The 18,712-nt window shown below is 44.8% G+C and overlaps 1 pseudogene; it reads left to right on the top strand.

The window, feature by feature from the left end:
- LOC115201587 (DNA primase large subunit-like) overlaps positions 1–18,712 on the top strand; it is a 104,165-nt pseudogene that overhangs the window by 73,786 nt on the left and 11,667 nt on the right.

Here is an 18,712-nt window from a genome sequence, read left to right as displayed (position 1 = left end):
GATGGGGAGGGTCGCTGCACAGCTATTTTCAGGTCTCTCCTGAGATGTTCGATCGGGTTCAAGTCTGGAATCTGGCTGGGCCACTCAAGGGCATTCAGAGATTTGTCCCGAAGCCACTCCTGCATAGTCTTGGCTGTGTGCTTAGGGTCGTTGTCCGGTTGGAAGGAGTCTTTCCCTAGATCCTGACTAGTCTCCCAGTCCCTGCCGCTGAAAAACCTCCACACAGAAGGATGCTGTCACCATGCTTCACCATATGGATGGTGCCAGGTTTCCTCATTTACATTACATTTAAGTCATTTAGCAGACGCTCTTATCCAGAGCGACTTACAAATTGGTGCATTCACCTTAAGATATCCAGTGGAAAAACCACTTTACAATAGTGCATCTAAATCTTTTGGGGGGGGGGGGTAGAAGGATTACTTTATCCTATCCCAGGTATTCCTTAAAGAGGTGGGGTTTCAGGTGTCTCCGGAAGGTGGTGATTGACTCCGCTGTCCTGGCGTCGTGAGGGAGCTTGTTCCACCATTGGGGTGCCAGAGCAGCGAACAGTTTTGACTGGGCTGAGCGGGAGCTGTGCATCCTCAGAGGTAGGGAGGCGAGCAGGCCAGAGGTGGATGAACGCAGTGCCCTTGTTTGGATGAGTTGTAGGGGTTTAATGGCACAGGCAGGGAGCCCAGCCAACAGCGAGTTGCAGTAATCCAGACGGGAGATGACAAGTGCCTGGACTAGGACCTGCGCCGCTTCCTGTGTGAGGCAGGGTCGTACTCTGCGAATGTTGTAGAGCATGAACCTACAGGATCGGGTCACCGCCTTGATGTTAGTGGAGAACGACAGGGTGTTGTCCAGGGTCACGCCAAGTTTCTTAGCACTCTGGGAGGAGGACACAAGGGAGTTGTCAACCGTGATGGCGAGATCATGGAACGGGCAGTCGTTCCCTGGGAGGAGGAGCAGCTCAGTCTTGCCGAGGTTCAGCTTGAGGTGGTGAGCCGTCATCCACACTGATATGTCTGCCAGACATGCAGAGATGCGATTCGCCACCTCCAAATGCAATGCTTGACATTCATTTTTTTTAACATATATTCATTTAGCAGACGCTCTTATCCAGAGCGACTTACAGTAGTGAATGCATACATTTCATGCATTTTTTTTTTTTTGTACTGGCCCCCCGTGGGTATCGAACCCACAACCCTGGCGTTGCACACACCATGCTGGAGTTGCAAACACCATGCTCTACCAACTGAGCCACAGGGAAGACTAATAGTTTAATATTGTTTTCATCAGACCAGAGAATCTTCTTTTGCAGGGTTTGAGAGTCCTTTAGGTGTCTTTGGGCATACTCTAAGCGTGCTATCTTGTGCCTTTTACTGAGAAGTGGCTTCCGTCTGGCCACTCTATCATAAAGGCCTGATTTGGTGGAGTACTGTAGAGATGGTTGTCCTTCTGGAAGGTTCTTCCATCTCAACAGAGGACCTCTGGAGCTCTGTCAGAGTGATCATTGGGTTCTTGGAGCTCTGCGGACAATTCCTTCGACCTGATGGCTTGGTTTTTGCTCCGACATGCACCAATCAACTCTTGGACCTTATATAGACAGGTGTGTGCCTTTCCAAATCATGTCCAATCAATTGAATTTATCTCATCTCCAGAGTCCTGAGTTTCACTGCTGTCTGTCTTGTTACCCCGTACCCTCTGTATTCACCCTACCTTCCATGTGTCGAGGATTAAGCCCGTGTCTCACTGTACTTTGTCTTCTATCTCCAGGCCCATCCCTCCCCCCGGGTTATCGGTGGCCAGCCAGCGTATACGGTGAGACTCCTCCTGAAGGTTCGACCACGGGGCAGGGGTTTCCAGTACCTGGTTGACTGGGAGGGTTATGGCCCGGAGGAGAGGTGCTGGGTCCCTGCTAAAGACATCTTGGATCTGGCCCTCATCGCCGATTTTCCACAGCAAACACCCCGGTCAGCCAGGTATGTGCCCAGGTAGGACGCCAGGTGGCGTTCCTGGGGGGGGGGGAGGGTACTGTCACGCCCTGATCTGTGTTTCACCTGTTCCTGTTAATGTCTACACCCCCTCCAGGTGTCGCTTATTTTCCCCAGTGTATTTATCCCTGTGTTTCCGGTCTCTCTGTGCCAATTCATATTGTATGTTAGTCAAGTCAACCAGCGTGTTTTTCCCGTACTCCTTTGGCTGTTCTCTTTTTGATAGTCTTCCTGGTTTTGACCCCTGCCTGACTCTGGACTACTTTCCAGCCTGCCCGGACCTTGATTCTGCTTGCTCTTCGGTACCTTTTGGACTCTGAACTGGTTTTGACCCTTTTTCCTGTCCATGACCATTCTCTTGCCTTACCCTATTGGATTAATAAATATTGTTAGACGCCAACCATCTGCCTCCTGTGTCTGCATCTGGGTCTCGCCTTATCATGATAGATCAATGGAAACTGGATGCACCTGAGCTCATTTTTCAAAATTCTCATAATGAAGTGTTCGAATACTTTTTTAAATAAGGTATATCTGTTTTTTGTTTTTAATACATTTGCAAAAATATAAAGACTTGTTTTCGCTTTGTCATTATGGGGTGTTGAGTGTAGGTTACTGAGGATTTTTTCAATTTAATCCATTTTAGAATAAGACTAACATAACAAAATGTGGGGAAAAATCAAGGGGTCTGAATACTTCCCGAAGGCACTGTATATGTACTTAATGTTTTGTATACTCAGTGTATGTAGCTTGTATCATCAAGCTATTTACCCTACCCACTAATATAGAGAAAAAAGCTGCACTTCAAAACTAACTTCAAAAGCAGACAAATTAATGTGCATTTTGGGAAGAGCCATGATGTATTGTGGAGTCCCTCACCTTCAATGTTGTACTGTTTATTTTACAAGGTGTTCTTTGTTATGAGGCTTGTAGCAGTGATTACAATGAAACATGTTTTAATGGCATTACACAAGATGGATTAGGGCTAGTGACACATCAGTCACAATGGACCGTCTCTGAGGAGCCACGGGAAGGTTTACACACACTTCTAATTCCTTCTGTTTCATGTTTCTCTGTCGCCATTACCAAAGTATGTTGGACTGGAGATGTTAACAGCCTGTACAGTAAGCCCCCAGGGTAGACACTGCATTAACTAACAGGCTGTACAGTAAGCCCCCAGGGTAGACACTGCATTAACTAACAGGCTGTACAGTAAGCCTCCAGGGTAGACACTGCATTACCTAACAGGCTGTACAGTAAGCCTCCAGGGCAGACACTGCATTAACTAATAGGCTGTACAGTAAGCCTCCAGGGTAGACACTGCATTAACTAACAGGCTGTACAGTAAGCCTCCAGGGTAGACACTGCATTAACTAATAGGCTGTACAGTAAGCCCCCAGGGTAGACACTGCATTACCCAACAGGCTGTACAGTAAGCCCCCAGGGCAGACACTGCATTAACTAATAGGCTGTACAGTAAGCATCCAGGGTAGACACTGCATTAACTAACAGGCTGTACAGTAAGCCTCCAGGGCAGACACTGCATTAACTAATAGGCTGTACAGTAAGCCTCCAGGGTAGACACTGCATTAACTAACAGGCTGTACAGTAATCCTCCAGGGCAGACACTGCATTAACTAATAGGCTGTACAGTAAGCCTCCAGGGTAGACACTGCATTAACCAACAGGCTGTACAGTAAGCCTCCAGGGTAGACACTGCATTAACTAACAGGCTGTACAGTAAGCCTCCAGGGTAGACACTGCATTAACTAACAGGCTGTACAGTAAGCCTCCAGGGCAGACACTGCATTAACTAATAGGCTGTACAGTAAGCCTCCAGGGCAGACACTGCATTAACTAATAGGCTGTACAGTAAGCCTCCAGGGTAGACACTGCATTAACTAACAGGCTGTACAGTAAGCCTCCAGGGCAGACACTGCATTAACTAACAGGCTGTACAGTAAGCCTCCAGGGCAGACACTGCATTAACTAATAGGCTGTACAGTAAGCCTCCAGGGTAGACACTGCATTAACCAACAGGCTGTACAGTAAGCCCCCAGGGTAGACACTGCATTAACTAATAGGCTGTACAGTAAGCCTCCAGGGCAGACACTGCATTAACTAATAGGCTGTACAGTAAGCCTCCAGGGCAGACACTGCATTAACTAACAGGCTGTACAGTAAGCCCCCAGGGTAGACACTGCATTAACTAACAGGCTGTACAGTAAGCCTCCAGGGCAGACACTGCATTAACTAACAGGCTGTACAGTAAGCCTCCAGGGTAGACACTGCATTAACTAATAGGCTGTACAGTAAGCCTCCAGGGTAGACACAGCATTAACTAATAGGCTTACAGTAAGCCTCCAGGGTAGACACTGCATTAACTAATAGGCTGTGCAGTAAGCCTCCAGGGTAGACACTGCATTAACTAATAGGCTGTACAGTAAGCCTCCAGGGTAGACACTGCATTAACTAACAGGCTGTACAATAAGCCTCCAGGGTAGACACTGCATTAACTAATAGGCTGTACAGTAAGCCTCCAGGGTAGACACTGCATTAACTAACAGGCTGTACAGTAAGCCTCCAGGGTAGACACTGCATTAACTAATAGGCTGTACAGTAAGCCCCCAGGGTAGACACTGCATTACCCAACAGGCTGTACAGTAAGCCCCCAGGTCAGACACTGCATTAACTAATAGGCTGTACAGTAAGCCCCCAGGGTAGACACTGCATTAACCAACAGGCTGTACAGTAAGCCTCCAGGGCAGACACTGCATTAACTAATAGGCTGTACAGTAAGCCTCCAGGGTAGACACTGCATTAACTAACAGGCTGTACAGTAAGCCTCCAGGGCAGACACTGCATTAACTAATAGGCTGTACAGTAAGCCTCCAGGGTAGACACTGCATTAACCAACAGGCTGTACAGTAAGCCTCCAGGGTAGACACTGCATTAACTAACAGGCTGTACAGTAAGCCTCCAGGGCAGACACTGCATTAACTAATAGGCTGTACAGTAAGCCTCCAGGGTAGACACTGCATTAACTAACAGGCTGTACAGTAAGCCTCCAGGGCAGACACTGCATTAACTAATAGGCTGTACAGTAAGCCTCCAGGGTAGACACTGCATTAACCAACAGGCTGTACAGTAAGCCCCCAGGGTAGACACTGCATTAACTAATAGGCTGTACAGTAAGCCTCCAGGGCAGACACTGCATTAACTAATAGGCTGTACAGTAAGCCTCCAGGGCAGACACTGCATTAACTAACAGGCTGTACAGTAAGCCCCCAGGGTAGACACTGCATTAACTAACAGGCTGTACAGTAAGCCCCCAGGGGAGACACGGTGTTTACCAACAGCTATGTCAACATCTCATCAGTAAAATGGGTAGAGGACTGTTTGGGATTAAATCAAGTTAAACCAGCTTCACGCTAATATGACTTGCATGTTTTTTCTCCCTTTTGTCATATTGAAGCCAACTTCTTAGGAACAATTTCCCCTGGGGATGTTTGATAAGGCTTTGAAATGAGAGCCTCATTGTTGGACTGCATTTGTTTTTTGTTGTTTTTGGTGGTATGCTTATGAGGCATTTTTGGTATTGAATGAATTAGTTTTGTAGATGAATGACTTTGAAATGGACAAATGTTAACATTGTGATTCATCATTGGATTAGCTAGCTTTTCAGTTATGATTACAGTTTAGAGTCAAGACGTGTCTTTTGATCAGTCTCACTACAACTAACCTAGATGTTGCATTCAAACATGGGAAAAAAGAGCAGGTCTCAGGATTTGATGTCTTGAAATCACCTTCCCAAACGAAAAGCTTGAAATTACAAATAAGAGCTTGCTGCCTATTTATTTCAGCTGGAATCTTTCAAGCTCGGTCATGAAATAACAATGCACTTCCTCCAATGAGCATTTGCATACATTACATTGGAACTAGTTGACATTATTACAGTAATTAGTTAGTGTTATAAAAGTAAGTGGGGTATGCAGTGGAAGAATGACAGGCTTTGTGTGCGGCAGTCTTTCAGTGGAGCACTGAATGGATGAATGGCTGGCATTTCTGACACTCAATAGCTACGCCTCTGTATAATTAGACTGGCTTCATTTAGCTAATGCCATTGTTGTCCTTGGAGCTAAGCTCCTTGTGAGAAGCTCTTATTACTGAATGTACCAGTAGGTTGGGGGGGGGGGGTTGATAGTTACATATCGCAATTATTATTTTGGACAATATTTTCATCCTATAGCTTGTTCTCTATCTTCTTTTTATAGAGCCGACATGTTATCAGCACTTATCTCCATGAATAATCAAAATATATTTTCTCCTGCTCTCTTTTGTCTCTCTGCAGCAGACATACACTGAGTGTTCAAAACATTAAGAACACCTGCTCTATCCATGAGACTGACCAAGTGAATCCAGGTGAAAGCTGTTGTCCCTTCTTGATGTCACCTGTTAAATCCACTTCAATCAGTGTAGATGAAGGGGAGGAGACAGGAAAAACTTCTTATGGCTTGGGGGCGCTATTTTCACGTCCGGATGAAAAGTGTGCCCAAAGTAAACTGCCTGCTACTCAGGCCCAGAAGCTAGGATATGCATATAATTGGTAGATGTGGATATAAAACACACAGAAGTTTCTAAAACTCTTTGAATGATGTCTGTGAGTATAACAGAACTTATTTGGCAGGCGAAACCCCGAGAACAAACCATCCAGGATTCAATTTTTTGTAGGTCACACTCTTTTCAATGGGATTTCATTGGGAATCTGGAATTCTAAGGCAGTTGCTTGCAGTTCCTATCGCTTCCACTGGATGTCAACAGTCTTTAGAAATTGGTTGATGTTTTTCCTTTGTGTAATGAAGAAGTAGCCCTGTTCAGAACGAGGGTCGAGTGAAGTGGACTGTTTGATAGAAGCGCGTGACCTGAAAGCACGCTCCACATTGTTTTCCTCCGTTATTGAACGCAGTTTATCCCGTCTTAAATTTTATTGATTATTTACGTTAAAAAACACCTAAAGTTGTATTAGGAAAGATGTTTGAAATGTTTGGACAAAGATTACAGGTAGCTTTAATATTTTGTTGTCATGTTGCGCGAGTTGGAACCGGTGTTTTTCTGGATGAAACGCATCAAATAAATGGACATTTTGGACATATAACAACGGAATTAATCGAACAAAAGGACCATTTGTGATGTTTATGGGACATATTGGAGTGCCAACAGAAGAAGCTCGTCAAAGGTAAGGCATGAATTATATCGTTATTTCTGAGTTTTTTGTCGCGCCTGGCAGGATGAAATATGATTGTCTGTGTTTGTTTGATGGGGTGCTGTCCTCAGATAATAGCATGGTTTGCTTTCGCCGTAAAGCCTTTTTGAAATCTGACATGGTGGCTAGATTAACAAGAAGTTCAGCTTTAATTTGGTGTATTGCACTTGTGAATGTATGAAAGTTAAATATTGGTAATATAATTTATTTTATTTGGCGCTCTGCCATTTCATCGGATGTTGTCAAATCAATTCCGTTAACGGGATTTGAGCCATAAGAAGTTATTAAAGAAGTGTTTTTAAGCCTTGAGACAATTGAAACATGGATTGTGACGTTATGTTAGTCTTATTCCAAAATGGATTTAATTGATGAGGGGAAAAAAACATCTACAGTGCAATCGGAAAGTATTCAGACCCCTTTCCTTTCTCCACATTTTGTTATGTGGAGAAAGCTTTAGTCTAAAATGTATTAAATTAATGTTTTTCCTCATCAATCTACACACAATACCCTATAATGACAAAACAAAAACTGGTTTTCAGATGTATTAAAAATAAAAATAAAACATTACATAAGTATTCAGACCCTTTACTCAGTACTTTGTTGAAGCACCTTTGGCAGCGATTACAGTCTCAAGTCTTCTTGGGTATGACACTACAAGCTTGGCACACATGTATTTGGAGAGTTTCTCCCATTCTTCTATGCATATCCTCTCAAGCTCTGTCAGGTTGGATGGGGAGTGATGCTGCACAGATATTTTCAGGTCTCTCCAGAGATGTTATATCGGGTTCAAGTCCGGGCTCTGGCTGGGACACTCAAGGACATTGAGACTTGTCTCAAAGCCACTCCTGCGTTGTCTTGGCTGTGTGCTTAGGGTCGTTGTCCGGTTGTAAGGTGATCCTTCGCTCCTGTCTGAGGTCCTGAGCTCGCTGTACTTTGCTCCGTTCATCTTTCCCTCGATCCTGACTAGTCTCACAGTCCCTGCCACTGAAAAACATCCCCATTGCATGATACTGCCACCACCATGTTTCACCGTAGGGATGGTGGCAGGTTTCCTCCAGATGTGACGCTTGGCATTCAGACCAAAGCGTTCAATCTTGGTTTCATCAGACCAGAGAATCTTGTTCCTGAGAGTCTTTTAGGTGCCTTTTGGCAAACTCCAAGCGGGCTGTCATGTGCCTTTTTACTGAGGAGTGGCTTCCATCTGGCCACTCTACCATAAAGGCCTGATTGGTGGTGTGATGTAGAGATTGTTGTCCTTCTGGAAGGTTTTCCCATCTCCAAAGAGGAACTTTGGAGCTCTGTCAGACTGACCATCGGGTTCTTGGTCACCTCTCTGACCAAGGCACTTCTCCCATGATAGCTCAGTTTGCATGGCTAACCAGCTCTAGGAAGAGTCTTGGTGGTTCCAAACTTCTTCCATTTAAGAATGATGGAGGCCACTGTGTTCTTGGGGACCTTCAATGCTCCAGAAATGTTTTGGTTACCCTTCCTCAAATCTGTGCCTCGACATAATCCTGTCTCGAAGCTCTACAGACAATTCCTTCGACTTCATAGCTTGGTTTTTGCTCTGACATGCACTGTCAACTGTGGGACCTTATATAGACAGGCGTGTGCTTTTCTTAATCAAATCAAATTGTATTGGTCACATACACATGGTAAGCAGATGCGAGTGTAGCGAAATGCTTGTGCTTCTAGTTCTGACAGTGCAGTAATATCTAAGAAGTCTGTCTGGACCTCTGGCAGTCTCTATGGGGGTACCACAGGGTTCAATTCTTGGGCCAACTCTTTTCTCTGTATACATAAATGATGTCGCTCTTGCTGCTGGTGAATCTCTGATCCACCTCTACGCAGACGACACCATTCTGTATACTTCTGGCCCTTCTTTGGACACTGTGTTAACAACCCTCCAGACGAGCTTCAATGCCATTCAACTCTCCTTCCGTGGTCTCCAACTGCTCCTAAACACAAGTAAAACTAAATGCATGCTCTTCAACCGATCGCTGCCTGCACCTGCCCGCCTGTCCTGCATCGCTGCTCTGGACGGTTCTGACTTGGAGTGTGTGGACAACTACAAATACCAAGGTGTCTGGTTGGACTGTGGGCTCTCCTTCCAGACTCACATCAATCATCTCCAATCCAAAGTGAAATCTAGAATTGGCTTCCTATTTCGCAACAAAGCATCCTTCACTCATGCTGCCAAACATACCCTCGTAAAACTGACCATCCTACCAATCCTCGACTTCGGCGATGTCATTTACAAAATAGCCTCCAATACCCTACTCAACAAGCTGGATGCAGTCTATCACAGTGCCATCCGTTTTGTCACCAAAGCCCCATATACAACCCACCACTGCGATCTGTATGCTTTCGTTGGCTGGCCTTCACTTCATAATCGTCGCCAAACACATTGGCTCTAGGTCATCTACAAGACCCTGCTAGGTAAAGTCCCCCCTTATCTCCGCTCACTGGTCACCATAGCAGCACCCACCTGTAGCACGCGCTCCAGCAGGTATATCTCTCTGGTCACCCCTAAAGCCAACTCCTCCTTTGGTCGTCTCTCCTTCCAGTTCTCTGCTGCCAACGACTGGAACGAACTACAAAAATCTCTGAAATTGGAAACACTTATCTCCCTCACTAGCTTTAAGCACCAGCTGTCAGAGCAGCTCACAGATCACTGCACCTGTACATAGCCCATCTATAATTTAGCCCAAACTACTACCTCTTCCCCTACTGTATTTATTTATTTTATTTATTTTGCTCATTTGCACCATATTATTTATATTTGAACTTTGAACTTTCTTCAAACTACAAATCTACCATTCCAGTGTTTTTCTTGCTATACTTTATTTACTTTGCCACCATGGCATTTTTTTTGCTTTTACCTCCCTTATCTCACATCATTTGCTCACATTGTATATAGTCTTATTTTTTTCTACTGTATTATTGACTGTATGTTGTTTACTCCATGTGTAACTCTGTGTTGTTGTATGTTGTCGAACTGCTTTGCTTTATCTTGGCCAGGTCGCAATTGTAAATGAGAACTTGTTCTCAACTTGCCTACCTGGTTAAATAAAGGTGAAATAAAAAATAAAATAAAACATCCTCCCTGTAGGCTGTCTCATTATTGTTGGTAATCAAGCCAACTACTGTTGTGTCGTCTGCAAACTTGATGATTGAGTTGGTGGTGGTGGGTGAACAGGGAGTACAGGAGGGGGCTGAGCACGCACCCTTGTGGGGCCCCAGTGTTGAGGGTCAGCGAAGTGGAGATGTTGTTTCCTACATTCACCACCTGGGGGTGGCCCGTCAGAAAGTCCAGGACCCAATTGCACAGGGTGGGGTTGAGACCCAGGGCCTCCAGCTTGATGATGAGCTTGGAGGGTACTATGGTGTTGAATGCTGAGCTGTTGTCAATGAACAGCATTCTTACATAGGTATTCCTCTTGTCCTGATGGGATAGGGCAATGTGCAGTGTGATGGCGATTGTATCGTCTGTGGACCTGTTGGGGCGGTATGCCAACTGAAGTGGATCTAGGGTGGCCGGTAAGGTGGAGGTGATATGATCCTTGACTAGTCTCTCAAAGCACTTCATGATGACAGAAGTGAGTGCTACAGGGCGGTAGTCATTTAGTTCAGTTATCTTTGCTTTCTTGGTTACAGGAACAAGGGTGGCCATCTTGAAGCATGTCGGGACAGCAGACTGGGATAGGGAGTGATTGAATATGACCGTAAACACACCAGCCAGCTGGTCTGCGCATGCTCTGAGGACGTGGCTAGGTATGCCATCTGGGCCAGCAGCCTTGCGAGGGTTAACACGTTTAACTGTTTTACTCATATCAGCCACGGAGAAGGAGAGGGGGTGGGAACAGTCCTTGTTAGCGGGCCAGGAAGGTGGCACTGTGTTATCCTCAAAACGGGCAAAGAAGGTGTTTAGTTTGTCTGGAAGCGTGACGTTGGTGTCCGTGACTTGGCTGGTTTTCTTTGTGTAGTCCATGATTTTCTGTAGACCCTGCCACATACGTCTCGTGTCTGAGCCGTTGAATTGCGACTCCACTTTGTCCCTGTACCGACATTTTGCTTGTTTGATTGCCTTGCGGAGGGAATAACTACACTGTTTATATTCAGCCATATTTCCAGACCTCTTTCCATGGTTAAATGCGGTGGTTTGCGCTTTCAGTTGTGCGCGAATGCCGCCACCCATCCACGGTTTCTGGTTAGGGTAGGTTTTAATAGTCTCAGTGGGTACAACATCTCCAATGTACTTTTTTATAAACTCTCTCACCGAGTCAGCGTATAGATCAATGTTGTTCTCTGAGGCTGACCGGAACATATCCCAGTCTGCGTGATCAAAACAGTATTGACACGTGGATTCTGATTGGTCAGACCAGCTTTGAATGGTTCTTGTCACTGGTACATCCTGTTTGAGTTTCTGCCTATAAGACGGTAGGACCAAGATGGCGTCGTGGTCGGATTTGCCCAAGGGAGGGTGGGGGAGGGTTTTGTATGCATCGCGGAAGTTAGAGTAGCAGTGATCTAGTGTATTACCCCCGCGCGTAGTGCAATCAATATGCTGGTAGAATTTAGGTAGCCTTGTTCTCAAATTTGCTTTGTTAAAATCCCCAGCTACAATAAATGCAGCCTCAGGATATATGGTTTCCAGTTTACATAGACTCCAGTGAAGTTCCTTGAGGGCCATCTTTGTGTCTGCTTGAGGGGGAATGTACACAGTTGTGACAATAACTGACTCGAATTCTCTTGGGAGGTAAAATGGCCGGCACTTGATTGTAAGGAATTCTAGATCAGGTGAGCAGAAGGACTTGAGTTCCTGTATGTTGTTATGATTACAAAATGAGTCGTTCATCATGAAGCATACACCCCCGCCCTTCCTCTTCCCAGAGAGGTGTTTATCTCTGTCGGCGCGATGCATGGAGAAACCCGGTGGCTGAACCGATTCCGACAACATATCCTGAGAGAGCCATGTTTCCGTGAAACAGAGAATGTCTCTCTGGAAGGCAACCCTTGCTTGAATTTAATCTTAATTTAACCTTAATCTACCTTGTTCTCAAGAGCATGGATATTGGCGAGTAGTATACTCGGGAGCGGTGTGCGATGTGCACGTCTACGGAGCTTGACCAGGAGGCTGCTCCGTCTGCCCCTTCTGCGGCGCCTTTGTTTTGGGTCGGCTCCTGGGATTAGATCCATTGTCCTGGGTGGTGGTCCGAACAGAGGATCCACTTCTGGGATTAGATCCATTGTCCTGGGTGGTGGTCCAAACAGAGGATCCGCTTCGGGAAAGTCGTATTCCTGGTCGTAGTGTTGGTAAGTTGACGTCGCTCTTATATCCAATAGTTCTTCCCGGCTGTATGTAATAATGTATGTAATGTAAGTAATAATACATAAAAAACGAAATACTTCATAGTTTCCTAAGGACTCGAAGCAAGGCGACCATCTCTGTCGGCGCCATCTTGTAAATGATGTCCAATCAATCAAATTTACCACAGGTGGACTCCAATCCAGTTGTAGAAACATCTCAAGGATGGTCATTGGAAACAGGATGCACCTGAGCTCAATTTCGAGTCTCATAGCAAAGGGTCTGAATGATTATGTAAATAAGGTATTTCTGTTTTTTATTTTGAATAAATTTGCAAATATTTTTAAATACCACTTTTTGCTAAGTCATTATGGGGTATTGCATGTAGATTGAGGGAAAACATTTAATTTAATCAATTTTAGAATAAGGCTGTAACGTAACAAAATGTAGAAAAGGGGAAGGGGTCTGAGAATGCACTGTATTTCCCATGTGCATCAGGAATGGTCCACCACCCAAAGGACATCCAGCCAACTTGACACAAACGTGGGAAGCACTGGATTCAACATCAGCCAGCGTCCATGTGGAATACTTTCAACACATTGTAGAGTCCATGCCCCCAATGAATAGAGGCTGTTCTGTGTCAAAAAAGGGGGGGGGGTGTTATCGTATCGTGAGGTCCCTGGCAAGTCCCAGCCTTACCTGTAGATATCTGGAAGGCACCATGGGAATTGACAAAGATAGATGTTAGGCTACTTAATAGTGGCTTGTGACCTTTCAATCAAAGTTATCAACTTCTCAGTGTGTTTGTGTCATTTCGTATACAGTATGTACCTGTCAAAGAACCTTTATCTGTTCTCAATGTTCAAAGATCAGTGTAAAACTCTTCATTGTGCACTGTCACTCATGAATATGTATGAATTGCAGTTAAGTCGTAACGGAGGAAACTTATACACAAATGTCTACGCACCGACCGAGCTCCTAGAACGATTTTAATACAGTAGGCTGTGATCTTTAAACTGGAAATGGCTTCCTAAATCCTTAAAAGCACCATATAATTAATATATGATCGGTGAGTAGTTTTATTACTCCTTATATTGCCACTATGTAGCTAGTCACCTTGTCAAGTTCAGGGGTTTTATTACAACTTTAATGGATTATGATGAGTACAATTGTGATTAATGTTTTGTCACTCTCCCACAGCCCACTGTTGATTTTACCATCAGGGGGAGGCTGTATTTCCCTTTTGAGCAGCTACAGGAGTACATATGATTGGTAAATTGAGTTCACCGCTGAGATTGAATGCAGTGACCCCCATCGAACGCAAACAGTGTAATGGTTTCTTAAGCACACGCCATATATTTTGGAGCAGGACTGGAGGCGGAGGCGGCGGCATGGACAGTAGGTCTGTCTGCAGAGACGAGCTGTGGCTATGGAATGCAAAGATGACAATCGGATGGTTTAGAGGCTCTGCCTTCACTGATGAAAGTGCTTCTCTGGGTTCTCTAATTATATAGTGAGTTTTGAGCAAGTTTTTCCGTATGTGCTTGTCATGACATTAATCATGATTGTACTCATCATAATCCATTGAAGTTGCAATAGAACCCCTGAACTTCATGAGCTAGCCGCATAGTGGTAATATAGGTCTATGTGCCTTTTTTCTACAAGGGTTGATTATTTTGATTGTGTAATCTGCCACACCAATGGGTCCACAATTCAGTGGGGACTTTCCAACAATAGGTTGTCTGTAGTGTACAGTATGTGCCTATAATGTGGCTGTGTGATTGGCGTTTTTACTCATTCCAATTGGTCTCCTTCATGTTAACGCATCTGACAAATGTCGACACTTGTCCGCGTTCATTCCTAGGGGTGAGTGACAGATCACAGCATGTATGTGAAGAGGTGTGCAGCCAGGAACAGGGAGAAGATGGAGGGGGGAAAGAGACGGAGGGAGGAAATGGGCCACATTATCCATAATCCAGTCACAGCTGTCTTGAGTTTGGTGATACCTCTACCGTAGTTTCCCTCTAATAGCTCGATTTTTCATGGCAGAAAACACCCTGCCACCACCGACATGATGTACGACAACGTCTCTGTTTTCACCCCCAACCTCCCGTCGCGCTGTTCCTGATCCCTTTTTCACTACAATCCCATGTCTCACATCTTTCTCTCTCGTGCTTTCTCGCTCTCTCTCTAACTCTCACACTTTTCTCACACCTCTCTCACACACACTTTTCTCACACCTCTCTCTCTCTCTCTCTCTCTCTCTCTCTCTCTCAATCTTTTGCCTTCTAGTTTGACAAAGCATATGCCTACAACATCTGCCACATGTTTGGGAAGGAAGGCAAGTGCACAGACTACACCCCCTACAGTTGCATGAAGGTGATTTTGTCAACCCACCCAGCCAAGGCGACCAGCACGATGAGGCATGGGCCTGGAGACGTACTGCTTGAAAAGGGTTATGTTTGCATGCAATACAGTTTTCCTATGAACCCAGTCATAGCAAATGCAAGGCAGTGTTTTGATTTCAATGTCTAATCATGTGATGCATGCAAAAATACTATTGTCCTGGCATAGGAACTGGTCCCTCTGTTACGATGTTCATCTGACACAAACCAATGTGGTTCATGTTATATTATTTTAGCAGGTCTTGTGAATCTGCCATTCCCTCAGTTGTAATTTCTCTCTCTCTCCCCCTGTCTAACCCCCACCCCGTCACACTCTATGACATGGTGGTTGCAGGGTGTCCATTCCTACGCAGTGACCCAGAGCTGCTGAAGCAGAAGCTGCAGTCTTATAAGGTCTCACCCTGCGGCATCAGTCAGGTAGGTTTGGCCCAGAACACAACGCCCTCTCAGACCTCTGTTGTTAACCCATGACACAATGCAACATCAGCTCACTGCAGTTGTCACTAATATGTTCAGACAATCCCATCGACATGATTTACTTTGTATTAATGAATCTAATGTAACCTGGTGGTCTTATTGACATTTAGATATAAACTCAGCAAAAAAAGAAACGTCCTCTCACTGTCAACTGTGTTTATTTTCAGCAAACTTAACATGTGTAAATATTTGTATGAACATAACAAGATTCAACAACTGACATGTGACTAATAGAAATGGAATAATGTATCCCTGAACAAAGGGGGGGTCAAAATCAAAAGTAACAGTCAGTATCTCATCCTCATGGACTGCACCAGATTTGCCAGTTCTTGCTGTGAGATGTTACCCCACTCTTCCACCAAGGCACCTACAAGTTCGCGGACATTTCTGGGAGGAATGGCCCTAGCTCTCACCCTCCGATCCAACAGGTCCCAGACGTGCTCAATGGGATTGAGATCCGGGCTCTTCGCTGGCCATGGCAGAACACTGACATTCCTGTCTTGCAGGAAATCACGCACAGAACGAGCAGTATGGCTGGTGGCATTGTCATGCTTGAGGGTCATGTCAGGATGAGCCTGCAGGAAGGGTACCACATGAGGGAGGAGGATGTCTTCCCTGTAATGCACAGCGTTGAGATTGCCTGCAATGACAACAAGCTCAGTCCAATGATGCTGTGACACACCGCCCCAGACCATGACAGACCCTCCACCTCCAAATTGATCCCGCTCCAGAGTACAGGCCTTGGTGTAACGCTCATTCCTTCGACGATAAACGCGAATCTGACCATCACCCCTGGTGAGACAAAACCAGAGCCCTTTTTGCCAGTCCTGTCTGGTTCAGCGACGGTGGGTTTGTGCCCATAGGCGACGTTGTTGCGGGTGATGTCTGGTGAGGACCTGCCTTACAACAGGCCTACAAGCCCTCAGTCCAGCCTCTCTCAGCCTATTGTGGACAGTCTGAGCACTGATGGAGGGAATGTGCATTCCTGGTGTAACTCGGGCAGTTGTTATTTCCATCCTGTACCTGTCCTGCAGGTGTGATGTTCGGATGTACCGATCCTGTGCAGGTGTTGTTACACGTGGTCCGCCAACGCGAGGACGATCAGCTGTCTGCCCTGTCTCCCTGTAGCGCTGTCTTAGGCGTCTCACAGTACGGACATTGCAATTTATTTCACTGGCCACATCTGCAGTCCTCATGCCTCTTTGCAGCATGCCTAAGACACATTCACGCATATGAACAGGAACACTGGGCATCTTTCTTTTGGTGTTTTTCAGAGTCAGTAGAAAGGCCTCTTTTAGTCTCCTAGGTTTTCATAATTTTGACCTTAATTGCCTACCGCCTGTAAGCTGTTAGTGTCTTAATGGCCGTTCCACAGGTGCATGTTCATTCATTGTGTATGGTTCATTGAACAAGCATGGGAAACAGTGTTTAAACCCTTTACAATGAAGATCTGTGAAGTTATTTTGATTTTTACAAATGTATCTTTGAAAGACAGGGTCCTGAAAAAGGGACGTTTCTTTTTTTGCTGAGTTTTTATATAGCTAGAGATATACAGTTGAAGTCGGAGGTTTATATACACCTTAGCCAAATTCATTTAATCTCAGTTTTTCACAATTCCTGACATTTAATCCTAGTAAGAATTCTCTGTCTTAGGTCAGTTAGGATCACCACGTTATTTTAAGAATTGAAATATCAGAATAATAGTATAAAGAAGGATTTATTTCAGCTTTTATTTCTTTCATCACATTCCCAGTGGATCAGAAGTTTACATACAATCAATTAGTATTTGGTAGCATTGCCTTTAAATTGTTTAACTTGGGTCAAATGTTACGGGTAGCCTTCCACAAGCTTCCCACAATAAGTTGGGAGAATTTTGGCCCATTCCTTTTGACAGAGCTGGTGCAACTGAGTCAGGTTTGTAGGCCTCCTTGCTCGCACACGCTTTTTCAGTTCTGCCCACAAATGTTCTATAGGATTGAGGTCAGGGCTTTGTGATGGTCACTCCAATACCTTGACTTTGTTGTCCTTATGCCATTTTGCCACAACTTTGGAAGTATGCTTGGGGTCATTGTTAATTTGTAAGACCCATTTGCGACCAAGCTTTAACTTCCTGACTGATGTCTTGAGCTGTTGCTTCAATATATCCACATAATTTTCCTACCTCATGATGCCATCTATTTTGTGAAGTGCACCAGTCCCTCCTGCAGCAAAGCACCCCCACAACATGATGCTGCCACCCCCGTGCTTCACAATTGAGATGGTGTTCTTCGGCTTGCAAGCCTCCCCTTTTTCAACCAAACATAACAATGGTCATTATGGCCAAACAGTTCTATTATTGTTTCATCAGAGTAGAGGACATTTCTCCAAAAAGTACAATCTTTGTCCCCATGTGCAGTTGCAAACCGTAGTCTGGCTTTTTTATGGCGATTTTGGAGCAATAGCTTCTTCCTTGCTGAGCGGCCTTTCAGGTTATGTCGATATAGGACTTGTTTTACAGTGGATATAGATGCTTTTGTACCTGTTTCCTCCATCATCTTCACAAGGTCCTTTGCTCTTGGTCTGGGATTGATTTTCATTTTTGCACCAAAGTACATTCATCTCTAGGAGACAGAACGCGTCTCCTTCCTGAGCGGTATGAAGGCTGCGTGGTCCCATGGTGTTTATACTTGCGTACTATTGTTTGTCAAATGAATGTGGTACCTTCAGGTGTTTGGAAATTGCTCCCCAGGATGAACCAGACTTGTGGAGGTCTACAATCTTTTTTTCTGATGTGTTGGCTGATTTCTTTTGATTTTGTCATGATGTCAAGCAAAGAGGCACTGAGTTTGAAGGTAGGCCTTGAAATACATCCACAGGTACACCTCCAATTGACTCAAATGATGTCAATTAGCCTATCAGAAGCTTCTAAAGCCATGACATCATTTTCTGGAATTTTCACAACCGGTTTATAGGCACAGTCAAGTTAGTGTATGTAAACTTCTGACCCACTGGAATTGTGATACGGTGAAATAATCTGTCTGTAAACAATTGTTGGAAAAATGAGTAGATGTCCTAACCGACTTGCCAAAACAATAGTTTAACAAGACATTTGTGTAGTGGTTGAATAACGAGTTTGAATGACTCCAACCTAAGTGTATGTAAACTTGCGACTTCAACTGTATATATATTGATATGTATATATAGATATATATATGAGAGAGAGAGAGAGAGAGAGAGAGAGAGAGAGAGAGAGAGAGAGAGAGAGAGAGAGAGAGAGAGAGAGAGAGAGAGAGAGAGAGAGAGAGAG

The sequence above is a fragment of the Salmo trutta genome, chromosome 10 (genome assembly GCF_901001165.1).
Source record: "Salmo trutta chromosome 10, fSalTru1.1, whole genome shotgun sequence".
NCBI classification, from domain to species: Eukaryota; Metazoa; Chordata; class Actinopteri; order Salmoniformes; family Salmonidae; genus Salmo; species Salmo trutta.
This window is presented reverse-complemented; position numbering and strand designations above follow the sequence as displayed.